General features: G+C 36.3%; 1 non-coding gene across 1 annotated transcript; it reads right to left on the reverse strand.

The window, feature by feature from the left end:
• Positions 1-719: 719 nt before the first annotated feature.
• On the reverse strand, positions 720-826 carry LOC121212046 (small nucleolar RNA R71). Its single transcript, XR_005907257.1, has one exon. It is a non-coding gene; the product is annotated as a small nucleolar RNA R71 (small nucleolar RNA).
• Positions 827-15,035: the final 14,209 nt, after the last annotated feature.

The following is a 15,035-nucleotide window of genomic DNA, read 5'->3' on the forward strand; positions in this document are numbered from 1 at the left end:
AGTTTTTGCCACCATTGCCGGGGAACTAGGATATTAGAAACATTAGATTTTTATTACTTTAGCCATTTTACTTTTATTGCAATTTAAATTTTTATTCTCTTTTCTAATTCTTCATTTATTTTCTTCTGACAGGTCTTTTCTAGTTTATGACCAGAAGAAACCCGTCAGAACCACTACTTTTTGACGGCGAGATCGACCGCACAGTTCACAAAAATCGAAGAGAAATAAGGCGAAGCTTAAGATACACAGAAGAATAGTAAGAGGGAGATACTTCAACCACAACCGAGGAGATTACTGAAAACCAAGAAAATCCGCTACCTCCTGCAATTGCTGCTAATCAAAATCCTGGTCCACGTACTATGTATGATTATGCTAAACCTTCTTTAATAGGAACTAAATTGAGCATAGTTAGGCCTGCTGTTGTTGCAAATACTTTTGAACTGAAACCTAACACAATTCAAATGATACAGTAATTTGTTCAGTTTGATGGTTTGCAGGATGAAAATCCCAACGCTCACTTCGCTAACTTTTTGGAACTATGTGATACATTTAAAATTAATGGCGTTTCTGATGATGCCATTCTCCTTCGGTTATTCCCTTTTTGGTTAAGGAATAAGGGTAAACAATGGTTGAACTCGTTACCACGAGGGTCAATCACTACTTGGGAACAAATGATTGAAATGTTTTTATTAAAATATTTTCCTCCAGCTAAAATAACCAAATTACGTAAAAATATCTCCTCTTTTGTGTAGATGGATTTAGAAACACCCTATGATGCATGGGAGAGATACAAGGATCTGTTGAGAAGGTGCCCTCACCATGGGTTACCACTCTGGCTACAGGTTCAAACGTTCCACAATGGCCTGAATCCTTCGACTCGCCAGATGATCGACGCAGCCGCTGGTGGAACTATCAATAATAAGACACCCGAGGATGCTTATGAATTTATAGAAGAGATGTCACTGAATAATTATCAGTGGCAAGTCATGAGGATAAAGCCAACGAAAGCAACCGACGTTTTTAATTTCGATTCAGTCACCATGCTGTCCAATCAGGTAAAACTTTTGAATAAAAAAATTGACGGTTTTCTTGCTACTTCACAGGTTTACCCAGTAATGTAGTGCGAAGCAAGTGGAGGTGGATCAAGCAATTCAGAATACCCACCCTATGGACACGACATGGAGAACGAGTAGTTAAATTACATGGGTAATAATTCTCGATCTCCAAAATAATTCTTATAGTAATAGTTACAATGCAAGTTGGAGGATCCGACCAAATTTCTCATGGGGAGGCCAAGGTAACCAGCGACCACCACCACCTCTACACTTCCAACAACCACCCTACCAACAAGAGAAAAAGTCAAACCTTGAGGAGATGCTAACAAAATTCATCTCGGTGTCAGAAACTCATTTTTAGAATACCGAGACAGCACTTAAAAATCAACAAGCATCGATCCAAGGGCTCGAAACTCAGATAGGTCAACTCGCTAAATTGATATCTGAACAACCACAAGGTAGCCTGCCGAGCAACACTGAATCTAACCCAAGGGAGCAAATCAATACAATTACCATTCAAGATGAGGAAGGGTTAGTTGCACTTGAACCAGAATTGAGGAAAGAAATAGTGGTAAGTAAAGGTACAGGTGAGGTGGACCACAATGACTAGAAACCGGTAAGTAAAGAATACAAACCTCGTGTGCCATACCCAAACACGACAAGGAAAGACTGCACAGAAGATCAATTCGGTAAATTCCTTAAATTATTAAAGAAGTTACATATTAACTTACCGTTTATTGAAGCTCTTTCGCAGATGCCAAACGCAGTCAAATTCTTAAAGGAGCTTTTAACAAATAAGCGGAAGTTGGATGAGGCGTCGCATGTGGAACTAAATACGGTTTTCTCAACCATACTACAGAATAAGCTGGCCAACAAATTAAAAGATCCAGGGAGTTTTATGATTCCCTATTTAATTGGTAGCTTAGATATAAATAATGCTTTGGCTGATTTAGGGGCTAGTATCAATGTCATGCCTTACAAAATGTTTAACCAACTAGGTCTTGGGAAACCCAAACAAACTAGGATGAGTATTCAATTAGCTGATAAAACAATCAGATTTCCTAGGGGGATTATTGAAGATGTACTCATTAAGATGTTGGCACAGGTGAACTCACACTTCGTGTGGGAGACGGAACAATCACCCTTCAAGCTCGTAATTCGCGTAACACATCGAAAATTTAAGGTCGTTGTATAAATCATTCTACTAATACTGACCATGTGGTGCAACCTACTTTGTAGGAAATAAGTTCGAAGAACCTACATGATTCATGTTCAAGCAACAACAAAGGACCTATCTATGAAGAACAAAGGCTACAAATTGAGGAATTAGATGAATGGCTGATACAGAAACCGAGAACACGCAATAAACCAAAAATGAGCCAGGACGAGCTCAATACATCACCAAATCAACTTAAGGTTGGAGAAAAAGTACTACTAGATGCAGCAGATCCTTGCATTACCACTTCTAGACCTAATGAAGAAATTCCTCTCACGGTACTCAGTATTTTTCCATATGGTACAGTCGAGGTAATTCACCCCAAATTCGAAACTTTTAAGGTAAACAATACTCGTCTTAAACCTTATATTGATAAATTTGATAGCAGGGATGAGGAGTGTAAACTCCTTGAGCCACCATGATCACACACCAGAGAGGTAAGTCAAGTTTAGACTATAAATAAGCGCTTATCGGGAGGCAGCCCGAGCACTAACAGTAATGATTTATTTAAATTCTAGTTTTTCACATTTAACCTACTAACTGAGTCTTGAAACACAAGGTTTTCCTATCCACACGGCCAGCCACACTGGCGTACCTTAGGCCATGCACACACCACAAGAGGAGACACGAACGTCCGATACGGCTGTGTGAAAATAGGGCAAAAATTTTTCCCCAACACGGGATGCGATAAGTCACCACGGTCGTGTGATAAGGACGTGGGTGAAATTGGCAAACCAATACGGGCCTGCGACACGCTCGTGTTTCAAAACCGTGGGTGAACCTGTCAATTTAGTAGGGGCGTTCGACACGCCCGTGCCCAGCCCCCGTGGTTGACACTGTCAAACTAACACGGGCGTGGGGCGAATGTAAGACGTGCCTAAATTTAAAAGTCGCAAAACACACGGGCAAAAATTAGGGTACAAGGGCGTGCCCCACGCCCGTGTTCCCCAAAATCTATATAAACCCCTCACAATCCATCTTCTCCTTCCCCAAAAATCTCTAACCCTAGCCGCTGTAACTCCACATGCCCTACCTGCCACACCCGTGCGCTGCCTACAACACTATTTTCGAAGACTCAAGCTTCTCCCTTTTGCGTTTCTTTACTTTTTTTCACTCTATTTTCTTTAAATATTTTGTCTATTTCATGATTTCTCTGATCCATTTGACTACCTTAAGTGAATATTTATAGTAGAATAATAATACTCATGCTTGTCATTAAAGAATATTGCCATTTTTCATACTACATTCATCCACTTTTCTCGTTTCCATGGATTTTTATGCTTACCCACATGCACTCATGCATTAGATATTCCCGTAGCTTTATTCTCATAATCCTATTTTAATAACTTAATATATTTGCTTTAGTACGTGAGTCTCATGAAATATTCCTATTTAGTTTTGTTTTTCCATGCTATTCTTGGGACATATTGGTTGAACTTCGACTTTTCAATGCAGATATACAATGTCATCCTCACGTGGTAAGAAGACTGCTTTCCCCCCTCGAAGAAGAGGAAAGGAGCAGCGTTATCTTCGGGTCCTATTGATGAGATCCATCACCCTTTCCTCGAGTTCCTCTTGGAACCCCAGGAGGAGCTATTTCAGAAATTATGAGCTCGAGCCCTAGGTGTGGGCCGCTACATTGACTGGGCCGCAGTTGAACAGATTTAATTGGCTGACGCGGCCCGAGCCCTCCTGATGTAATATCCCGAATTAGGGCCTAATCGGAATAGTAGTTTTGTGACCACAAATCCGAGATATAAATAATTATTTTTATGATTATTTTGAGTTCTATGATATGATTGCATGATTGTGTGAAAATTTCGTGAAGAAATTCTATGCATAAAGTGCTTAATTTGAAGTTAGGGACTAAATTGAATAAGTTGAAAAACTTGCATTCTAGAAGTTTCTAGTATGAAATTGCTTTGAAATATTAATTAGGAGGTCTTAAATAGCAATTTGACCAATTTCTAAGTTTATGGACAAAAATTGGACATGGATGGAATTTTTGGAAAGTTTAGTAAAAAGGGCATTTTGGTCATCGCGGGGTAAAATGAATTAAAATACAAAATTAAAAGCCAATTTTGTTCATCTTCTTCACCATGGATGTTTATACCAAGGGAGACTCCATGGATAGGGTTTCCAAGCTTCCAAGCTCGATTGTAAGTCCGTTCTAGCCTCATTTTTAATGATTTTTACGTTTTTTGAGTCCCAGTAACTTGATTTAGCTTATGCTAGCAATAATTCAACCTAGGGTTCATAATTGGAAAAATACCCATAGGTGAAATTTGTGTATTTTGGTATTTTATGATAGAATATGAGGTTTTAAATTATGTTAATCAACTTGTGCTACTCGGTTTTAAGTGAAAACGAGTAAAAGGGCTTAATCGGTAAAAAATACCTAATAGTCATAAGTACATGTTAGAGTGAGAATTTGATGTTGCCATGAAAGGGAAAAATGATTAGCATGTCATAAAACATAAGAAAATATGATGAAGTTTAATTTTCGAACCTTGGGGCAAAAGTGCAAATATGCAAAAGTTTAGGGGTCAAAATGAAAATTTGTAAAAATATGATTTTTGGACACGTATGAATAGTGTGACTAATTATTAGGCTAAATGTGATATTATAGGTGAAGGAAATCGAGATTCGGGCTTAAATCGAGAAAATACAAGGTTATGGGCTAAAATGGTAAATTACCTTTTCTAGATCGAGGTAAGTTCATATGATAATAATAATGCAATGTTATGTTTGAATTATATTTCTTACTATTATTGCATATATTGTATGATTTAATATATTGGAAAAGTTGATGGAATGGTGTTTATGATGTGGAAATATGACATGAAAGAATGTTACATGAAATGCAAGAAAATGATGATACATGACAAGTGATATATGAAATATGTGATATATGTTATGTAAATTCTTAAAAGCTGATTTGATATTTAAGTTGTGTCTTATTATACTATGAATGGACAATTGGTACTATGGATAGTGAGATCGACACTTCGAGTAAGTTCGTACATAAATAATCTATCGATTCTTTTTATGTTATTATATTTTGATATCATATGAAATGTGGCTGTCTATCAAATGGTTATTTGATGTAAGTTATGAATTTAAATTGATTACGAACAATTTAGTAAAATGTTGAAAAGTGAGGAATTTCCCGGTTGAACCTTTGGAATAGAAACGATACAAATGAACTATTGTGAGGTCACGTGTGTAGTACTAAGTGCAGGCTACTACGTGTACCGGATAATTGGTCGCATGTGTAGTACTAAGTGCAGGCTACTATGCGTACCCGAAAACTATGATCACGTGTGTAGTACCAAGTGCAGGCTACTATGTGTACCAAATTATTGGTCGCATGTGTAGTACTAAGTGCAAGCTACTATGTGTACCAGATAGCTTCGGCTACAAGTATGGAAGTGGGAAAATGTGCAGGCAATTGTGTATCTGTTATTATTCCGATGAGTTCAATGGGAAATCGATTAAATAAAGATACATGTGAAAGTGATTATGTGATGAACAAGTGCAAGTATATGTTTATTTGAATTTATGAGTAATATGCTCGATATTTGAGCGAACCTTGGTGAAATGGAATGGATTAAGTGAATTGTGTAAAAGTGAACTTTAGTAGTAAAATAGTGTTGAACAGCAGCAGTGCATGACTTTTAAAATTTACTAAAAATTGTGTAAGTTGAATTAAATTTCAAAAAAATTATGGAATTAAATATTAATGAGTCTATTTTCATATAAAAGAAACAGGGGGAGAAAAAGAGTTATATATTATGTGATATTATAATTTTTGTGAGACAGTGTTAGAATAAATTTGAGATCCCCTATTCTGACTTTAGAAATTCACCATAAATTGTAAAAAAATTATTAAGAGTAATACCTTACATGCATGGATTTCGTATTGAGTCTATTTTTAAGGGACACAAACGGAATGGTCGTTGAAATTCTGTACAGAGAGAAATTTGGTTTGTAGTACACAGGGGTCAGAGTAGTTGTACCTTGAAACAGGGGAAACTTTAATGAATAAATTGTACTAATTAGCTAAACCAAAAATTTTGGAAATTTTATGGGAGAAATATATATGAATCTAGCTTCAAGGAAAATTAATGAAACTAAATTTGGAGTTTTGTAGCTTCAGATATGAATGATTTAGTAACTGTAACTCGATAACACAGCTTAACCTGAACATGTGTAATTGTACAATTATAGTGTTTTTGTAACGCCCCCACGCCTGATACCATCACCAGAGTCGAGCTTGAGGGGTTACCGAACATAATTTATCAATTTAAGAACTTCAAATCATTTGTTCCTACATTCACAGCTTTCTAGCTACTCACGTCACAGTTACAAGAAAAATCATATCTCGAGTTATGAAACTCGAAATCAAGATTCGTAAATTTTTCCTAAATCTAGACTCATATATCTATTTACTAATTTTTTTCTAGAATTTTTTGTTGGGCCAATTAGTACAGTTTATTAGTTAAAGTCTCCCCTGTTTCAGGGTTCGACTACTCTGACATATGTGTATTACGAATCAGATATCTCTCTATACAGAATTTCAATAACTACAAGGTTTGTGTTTCTTAAAACTATACTCCATAAGGAATCTGTGCATATAAATAAAAACTTCTAATTATTCTTTTAAAGTTTATTATGAATTTTTAAAGTCAGAACAGGGGATCTAGAAATCACTCTGGCCCTATTTCACAAAAGTTTAAATATCTCATAAAATATAATTTATATGCCTGTTTTGTTCAATCCAAATGAAAATAGACTCATTAAGCTTAAATTTCATAACTTACTCATTATTTATTTCCATTTATACTATTTTTAGTGATTTTTCAAATTCATGTCATTGCTACAGCAATATTCTGTTTTAAGGCAAGTTTCATCTTTCCATGAATTTTTATGAACTAGATAACCTATTAAACTTCCATAATATCAAACATGATCTAAATTAGTCATCACCATGACTTATCAATATCAAACATTTTCTCAACCAAACATGGCCATATCATAAAATTATTTACACAAAATAGGTATATTGCTATACATGCCACACTTAAGTAGTTGTACAAGCCATTTACCAAGATAAAAGTCCTTTGGATAGTGTGATCGAACTTTCGACCTGTCCCGATTCCTGAGCCGACTTGTTCAAAACTACAGTGAATGAAAAGGAAGGAGTAAGCATAAATGCCTAGTAAGTTCATATGTAAATAACAAGTAACATAACAATACAAATATACCAAACAACTTTAGCATGGTATCACCAAAACATATATCACATTTCTAAGCATCATTCATCATCTTACCACCTTATCGTTGTTGTATCTATTTTCAACCCGAGGGTTAAGAACATACCTGTCCAAAGTGTCCATTTCACAAAACTTACCAAAATGTCACTTGTATCTTAAGTGTTCTTCCATTTCACTAGAAATTTCACCCATTGAACACATCGGAATACAACTCGGATACACGGATAATTTGCACATAAGTGCCTCATATGTAATCAAGAAATCATGTAACCCACCCCTAAGTGAACTCGGACTCAACTCAATGAGCTCGGGCGTTCGCATCCATAAGTGAACTCGGACTCAACTCAACGAGTTCGGATGCCTAGTTACATCTCACGAACTCGGACTCAACTCAACGAGTTCGGACATTCGCATCCATAGGTGAACTTGGACTCAACTCAACGAGTTCGGATGCTCAACCGTCCTAGTGACATGTCACTTGTATCCTAATCTATTCCTAAGGTTCAAACGGGCTTTTTCCCTCGATCTCACATTTGCAGTCTTCCATGGAATATCGGAACCGATACTCGGTAGCAATTCATATTTATCAAGTAGTAAACATGATTTGCATATTACTCAACATTAAACACAAAGCATAATATTTCACGATTAAAAATCAGCGTATCATATAATTAACATCAATAACTTAAAAATAACAATTATGCTACATTATTTACACATGAACTTACCTTGGTACCAAAATATAAAGATTTTACAATTTAGTCCACAATCTTTTCTTTTCATCGATCGCGACTTGAATCTCGTTTCTCTTGATTATGGAGCTTGGAAGCTTGAAACAAACCCTAGCTATGGAGAACCCTTGAAATTTCGGCCAAATGAAGAAGATGGACAAAAATTGGCTTTTAATTTTTTTAATTCATTTTAATAACTAAATGACCAAAATACCCTTACTACTAAACTTTCAAAAAATTCCTTCCATGTCCTAATTTTGTCCATGAACTTAAAATTGGTCAAATTGCTATTTAAGACCTCCTCATTAATATTCCAAAACAATTTCATACTAAAAACTTCTAGAATGCAAGTTTTGCAACTTATTCGATTTAGTCCCTACTTTCAATTTAAGCACTTTAGGCATAGAATTTTATCACGAAATTTTCACACAATCATGCAATCATATCATAATCATAAAAATAATTATAAAATAATTATTTCTATCTCGGATTTGTGGTCACGAAACCACTATTCTGATTAAGCCCTAATTCAGGATATTACAACTCTCCCCCCTTTTAAGGATTTTCGTCCTCGAAAATCTTACCGGTAAACAGGTGTGGATATTGGTTTCTCATAGTGTCTTTAGGTTCCCATGTAGTCTCTTCTACCCCATGCTTTTTCCACAACACTTTCACAAGTGCAACACTTTTATTTCTTAGTTGTTTGACTTCTCGAGCTAAAATCTTAATCGGTTCTTCTTCATAAGTCATATCCAGTCGCAGTTCAATTTCTGTCGGTGAAATTATATGTGAAGGATCCGAACGATACCGACGTAACATAGATACATGAAACACATCAGGAATCTTCTTTAATTCAGGTGGTAACGCTAGCCGATATGCTACCAGTCCAACTTTTTCAATTATTTCATACGGTCCAATAAAACGCGGACTTAACTTGCCCTTTCGTCCAAATCTAAGGACTTTCTTCCATGGAGACACTTTCAAAAATACCTTATCACCAACTTGAAACTCCATTTCATTTCATTTCAAATCCGCATAAGATTTCTGTCTATCTGAAACAGCTTTCAAACAATCTCGAATCACTTTCACCTTTTCTTCGGTTTCTTTTATTAAATCAACTCTATAAATCTGATTTTCCTTGAGTTCAGTCCAATACAATGGCGTCCGACATTTACGACCATATAATGCTTCATAAGGTGCCATCTTCAAACTCGTCTGATAACTATTATTATAAGTAAATTCTTCCAATGGTAAGTACCTTTCCCAACTATCTTGAAATTCCAATACGCAACATCTGAGCATGTCTTCAAGAATCTGAATTACTCTCTCTGATTGTCCATCAGTTTGTGGATGAAAGGCAGTGCTGAAATTTAACTTTGTACCTAATGCCTCTTGCAACTTTTGCCAAAACCGTGAGGTAAACCTCGGATCTCTATCTGAAATGATTGACAAAGGTATCCCATGAAGTCTAACAATCTCTCGGATATACAATTCAGCCAACTTATTAAGAGAATAATCTGTACGTACCGGAATAAAATGAACTGATTTAGTCAGTCAGTCAACTATTGCCCAGATGGCATTTTTCTTCCCTGGAGTTAACGGCAACCCTGATATAAAATCCATAGTAATCCTATCCCATTTCCATTCAGGAACCATAATAGGCTGAAGTAATCCCGAAGGTACCTGGTGTTCAGCTTTCACTTGTTGACAAACTAAGCACTTTGATACAAACTCAGAAATATCTCTTTTTATTCCACTCCACCAGTACATTTTCTTTAAGTCGTTATACATCTTCGTACTACCCGGAAGAACCGCCAAACAACTATTATGTGCTTCATGCAAAATCTTTTGAATCATCTCATCATTTTTCGGTACACAAATCCAATTTTTAAACATCAAACAACCATCAAAACCGATTCTGAAATCTGATCCCGTATCAGCTTCACACTGTTTTCTTTTGGCTAGCAAATCTTGATCATTTTTTTGAGCTTCAGAAATCTCTTGTAAAAACATCGGTCTTGCTCTTAACTCTGCTAGAATCAAACCGTCATCTGAAATTTTCAACTGAGCGTTCATAACTCTCAAAGCAAACAACAACTTTCTGCTTAAAGCATAGGCAACCACATTCGCTTTTCCCGGATGATAATCAATAACAAGCTCGTAATCTTTCAATAACTCTAACCATCTTCGCTGTCTCAAATTCAATTCTTTTTGTGACATCAAGTATTTAAGACTTTTGTGATCGGTATATACTCGACACTTTGCACCATACAAATAATGTCGCCAAATCTTCAAAGCAAACACCACTGCAGCCAATTCCAAATCGTGAGTAGGATAATTCCTCTCATGAGGTTTTAACTGCCTCGAAGCATAAGCCACCACTTTTCCTTCTTGCATGAGGACACACCCCAAACCATTTAGAGAAGCATCACTATACACCACAAATTCTTTACCTAATTCGGGTTGTATCAACACTGGTGGTTCAGTTAATAACTTTTTCAATTCTTCGAAACTCTGTTGACATTCTTCCGTCCATTCAAATTTAACATCCTTTCGGAGTAGTCTAGTCATAGGAGCAGCAATTATAGAAAATTCATTTACGAACAGCCGATAATTCCCAGCTAGCCCCAAGAAACTCCTAACTTCAGTTACATTTTTCGGTGGTTTCCAATCAACAATGGCTGAAATTTTACTAGGATCAACCCGTATACCATCACCTGAAACAATATGACCCAAAAATCTAACTTCTCAGAGCCAAAATTCACTTTTACTAAACTTAGCATACAGCTGCTTATCTCTCAAAGTTTGCAAAACTATCCTCAAATGCTCAGCATGCTCTGTCTCATCTTTTGAATAAATTAAAATATCATCTATAAACACCACAACAAATCTGTCCAAGTATGGCCGAAATATGCGATTCACTAAATCCATAAACACAGCAGGAGCATTTTTCAACCCGAATGGCATAACTAAAAATTCATAATGACCGTACCTTGTTCTAAAAGCAGTTTTAGGCACATCTGACTCTTTCACTCGCAGCTGATAATACCCAGATCTCAAGTCAATCTTTGAAAACCATGTCGCTCCTTTTAGCTGATCAAACAAATCATCAATTCTCGGCAATGGATACTTGTTTTTGATTGTCACCTTGTTTAACTACCGATAATCAACACATAATCTCATAGAACCATCCTTCTTTTTCACAAATAACACGGGAGCACCCCAAGGTGAAAAACTTGGTCTCACAAAGCCTTTATCAGTCAACTCTTGCAACTGCGACTTTAATTCTTTCAACTCTGTTGGTGCCATTCTATATGGAGCAATCGAGATCGGAGCTATTCCCGTTATCAAATCTATACCAAATTCTACTTCCTTGACTGGAGGCAAACCCGACAATTCTTCTGGAAATACGTCCACAAATTCACACACAACCGGCACTGATTCAACTTTCTTTTCAACTTCTTTTGTATTAATTGCATACGCCAAATAAGCTTCATAACCCTTTCTCAAATATCTCTGAGCCGACATCGAAGAAATCATACTAAATATTGCCTCTGATTTGTCTGGTTCAACCCGCAAGGTTTCACCACTTTCACATTTTAATTCTATAACCTTTTCTTTGCAATTTACTATAGCATCATGCAATGTCAACCAATCCATACCCAAAATAACATCAAATTCATCAAACGGCAACAACATCAAGTCGGCCGGAAAGTAATGACCCCAAATCATTAAAGGGCATGTAACACCCCGATACCGAGGCCGTCGCCGGAGTCGAACACGAGGTGTTAACAGACTTCAACCTACTTAAAAAAAAATTTTCCAGACAAGCTGCCAGTCTGCGTACTAGTCTCTAAAAAAATCATATCTCGAGTTCTGAAACTCGAAATCCAGTTCTGTAAATTTTCCCTGAAAATAGACTCATATGCCCGTCTACACTTTTTTTCTAGAATTTTTGGTCGGACCAATTAGTACAGTTTATTAGTCAAAGTCTCCCATGTTACAGGGATCGACTACATTGACCTTTGTGCATTACGACTTGGATATCTCCCTACACAGAGTTTCAACACTGATGCCGTTTGTTTCTATAGAAACTAGACTCATAGAGGAATCTATACATATATGGTATGACTCCTAATTATCTGTGGTTGATTTATAATAAATTTCCAAAGTCGGAACAGGGAATCCAGAAACCGTTCTGGCCCTGTCTCACAAGAACCTGAATATCTCTTAACATACTGTCCATATAATCTTTTCGTTGCTTCTATATGAAAATAGACTCATCGAGATTCGAATACATAATTTATTCATCAATTAATTCCACTCCTACTATTTTTTAGTGATTTTTCAATCTCATGTCACTGCTGCTTCCAGCATCTGTTACGAAAGTAACTAGGTCCATTTCATGCCTACTCCTTGATCCAACTCAATCGAACATTCATGCCATTTTCGCATGGCTTAAAGTTTACATACTAAAGTTCAAACACAACATAATAGCCTATACATGCCGAAATATTCTCCTAAGCCGACTAAGAAGAAAGTACCAAAACTTGCTATCCGGTGTGATGACTTCGATGACGGCCCGACCACGCAAAAAGAGATGTGTCCAAGAAACCTAGAATAGGTGACAAGGAAACACCGAGTGAGTTTATAACTCAGTAAGTCATAAGCTATGCACTACCATCCATCAATAACATTATCACAAGAGAAAACAAAATGGAACGAGGCTAATTACTCCATCCATTCCGAACCATACCATAGTTCCTCTGACCTATCGGTTTAATTTCATACCAATTTATGCATTCACAATCCACATACTCATCAATAGGATATTCGAGGCATTTTCATAAATCATTTTATTTTCGTTACAAACATACAACTAAACGGCCTTTCACCCATTCTACGATAAATTTCATGTACGTGACTTCAAGTATATTTGTCACATAGGTTCAAACTTACCAAGCTCAACAACAAGTATAGACATAGCACCTATTAGCCATGAACTCAAGACACTTACCCGATCCGCTGTCCGTGATCGACTCAATAGCGTCGCACACTTAGTGTCCATAATGATTCAAGAATATATATTAAGTCCGCACACTCAGTGCTATATAATCAACTCGCACACTTAGTGCTACATAATCAAACTCGCACACTTAGTGCTACATAGTCAACTCGCACACTTAGTGCTACATAGTCAAACTCGCACACTTAGTGCTACATAGTCAAACTCGCACACTTAGTGCTACATAGTCAATTCGCACACTTAGTGCTGCACAATTTAAACCCGCACACGTAGCGCCAATCTCGTGGTCATAAATGTTTATACTCGCACATTTAGTGCCGAGATCAACAACTCAATACATCTCACCTCTTTTCTTTTCATTCAACACTTTCATCATCACATACGTACATGCATATATATATTTATTCATTCCATTCAGCATCATTACATAAACGTTATGACCATTTGAATTAATACCAACTATATGCTTAATGACTTACCTCGTGTTGGGTAAGACGGTTCCAACTCGGCTACTCGATGACCTTTTCTTTGCCTTTGCTCGATTCACCTCCTTTAACTCCTTGAGCTTAATCAATAATTTAACTAGTTTAACCACCTTGCTAAATATTTACAATCCAATTTCACATGTATATGTATGTTAGTATATTCGGCTAATAACCTCATGCAACTACCATCTCATCAAAAATCTAATCACACATGCACATGCATTAGGTAAGTTACCTTTGCTAATTTTAAACCCAACATCACACAAGCTCTCAAGTGATGGCCGAATGCTTCTTTTGTTACCCAACTAATCATTCGACAATTTCATCCCCTTTACCACCCTTTTATGCCTAATTATCTAAATCAAGATAAGATCATCAACATGCCTAACCATAGCCGAATGTGCAACATTAATCTATCACCTCTATCTCTTAAATACTATCAAGTTCATTTACTTCTAATTTCTTAAGTTCAACATCTTAATGCCCATTATAGCCACTCCCATAATCTAAATTTAAAAATCGGCAACACCCACATTTCAACTATCTTAGCCGAATACTCCTTAACACTTAGACTAAAGTATGCACATTAAACTTAATACAACTTTCATTATTCCTTTCACCCTCAAACATAATTTATAAATCTTGCCCTTCCTTCCATGTTTCGGTCAATTATTCAAATTACCTCATAACATGAACATTCTTTTCAACTAATCTAGCATCACTCATTCGGCCTTAACAAAGAACCACTTTTCATACAAGGACAAAAATAAATCAAATGAACCTCCCATTTAAACCCCATTCTATCTTCTACTTACTCAATAATACATGTTTCTTAGTTCATATTCATCTATAACCATTTCAAATCACATACTACAAAACATCATCAATTTGGCATATAAGAACATAACCAAAGGTTTCTTGCAACACAACTCAAAAATCAACACATGGGTCATGTTATGAGCATCAAAACAACTCAACTTCACAAAAAAAATGCCAAAAGAACCACATGATATCATACCTTAATCTATAAACTCACTTGGCCGAATGTCCTAGCTTCCATTTTTCTTTTCTTTTCCTTATGGTTTCGGCAAGATGATTGAAAAGATGATGGAACTTTGTTTTTATCACCACTTACTAATATAAATTTATTATACATAATTCCCACCAAATATAAAAAAATGAAGACAAGGGAACACCATAATGCATGCGTATGTTGGCCGACCATTCACATTCAAAAATGGTCTAT

Source organism: Gossypium hirsutum, chromosome A12, assembly GCF_007990345.1.
Source record: "Gossypium hirsutum isolate 1008001.06 chromosome A12, Gossypium_hirsutum_v2.1, whole genome shotgun sequence".
Taxonomy (NCBI): Eukaryota; Viridiplantae; Streptophyta; class Magnoliopsida; order Malvales; family Malvaceae; genus Gossypium; species Gossypium hirsutum.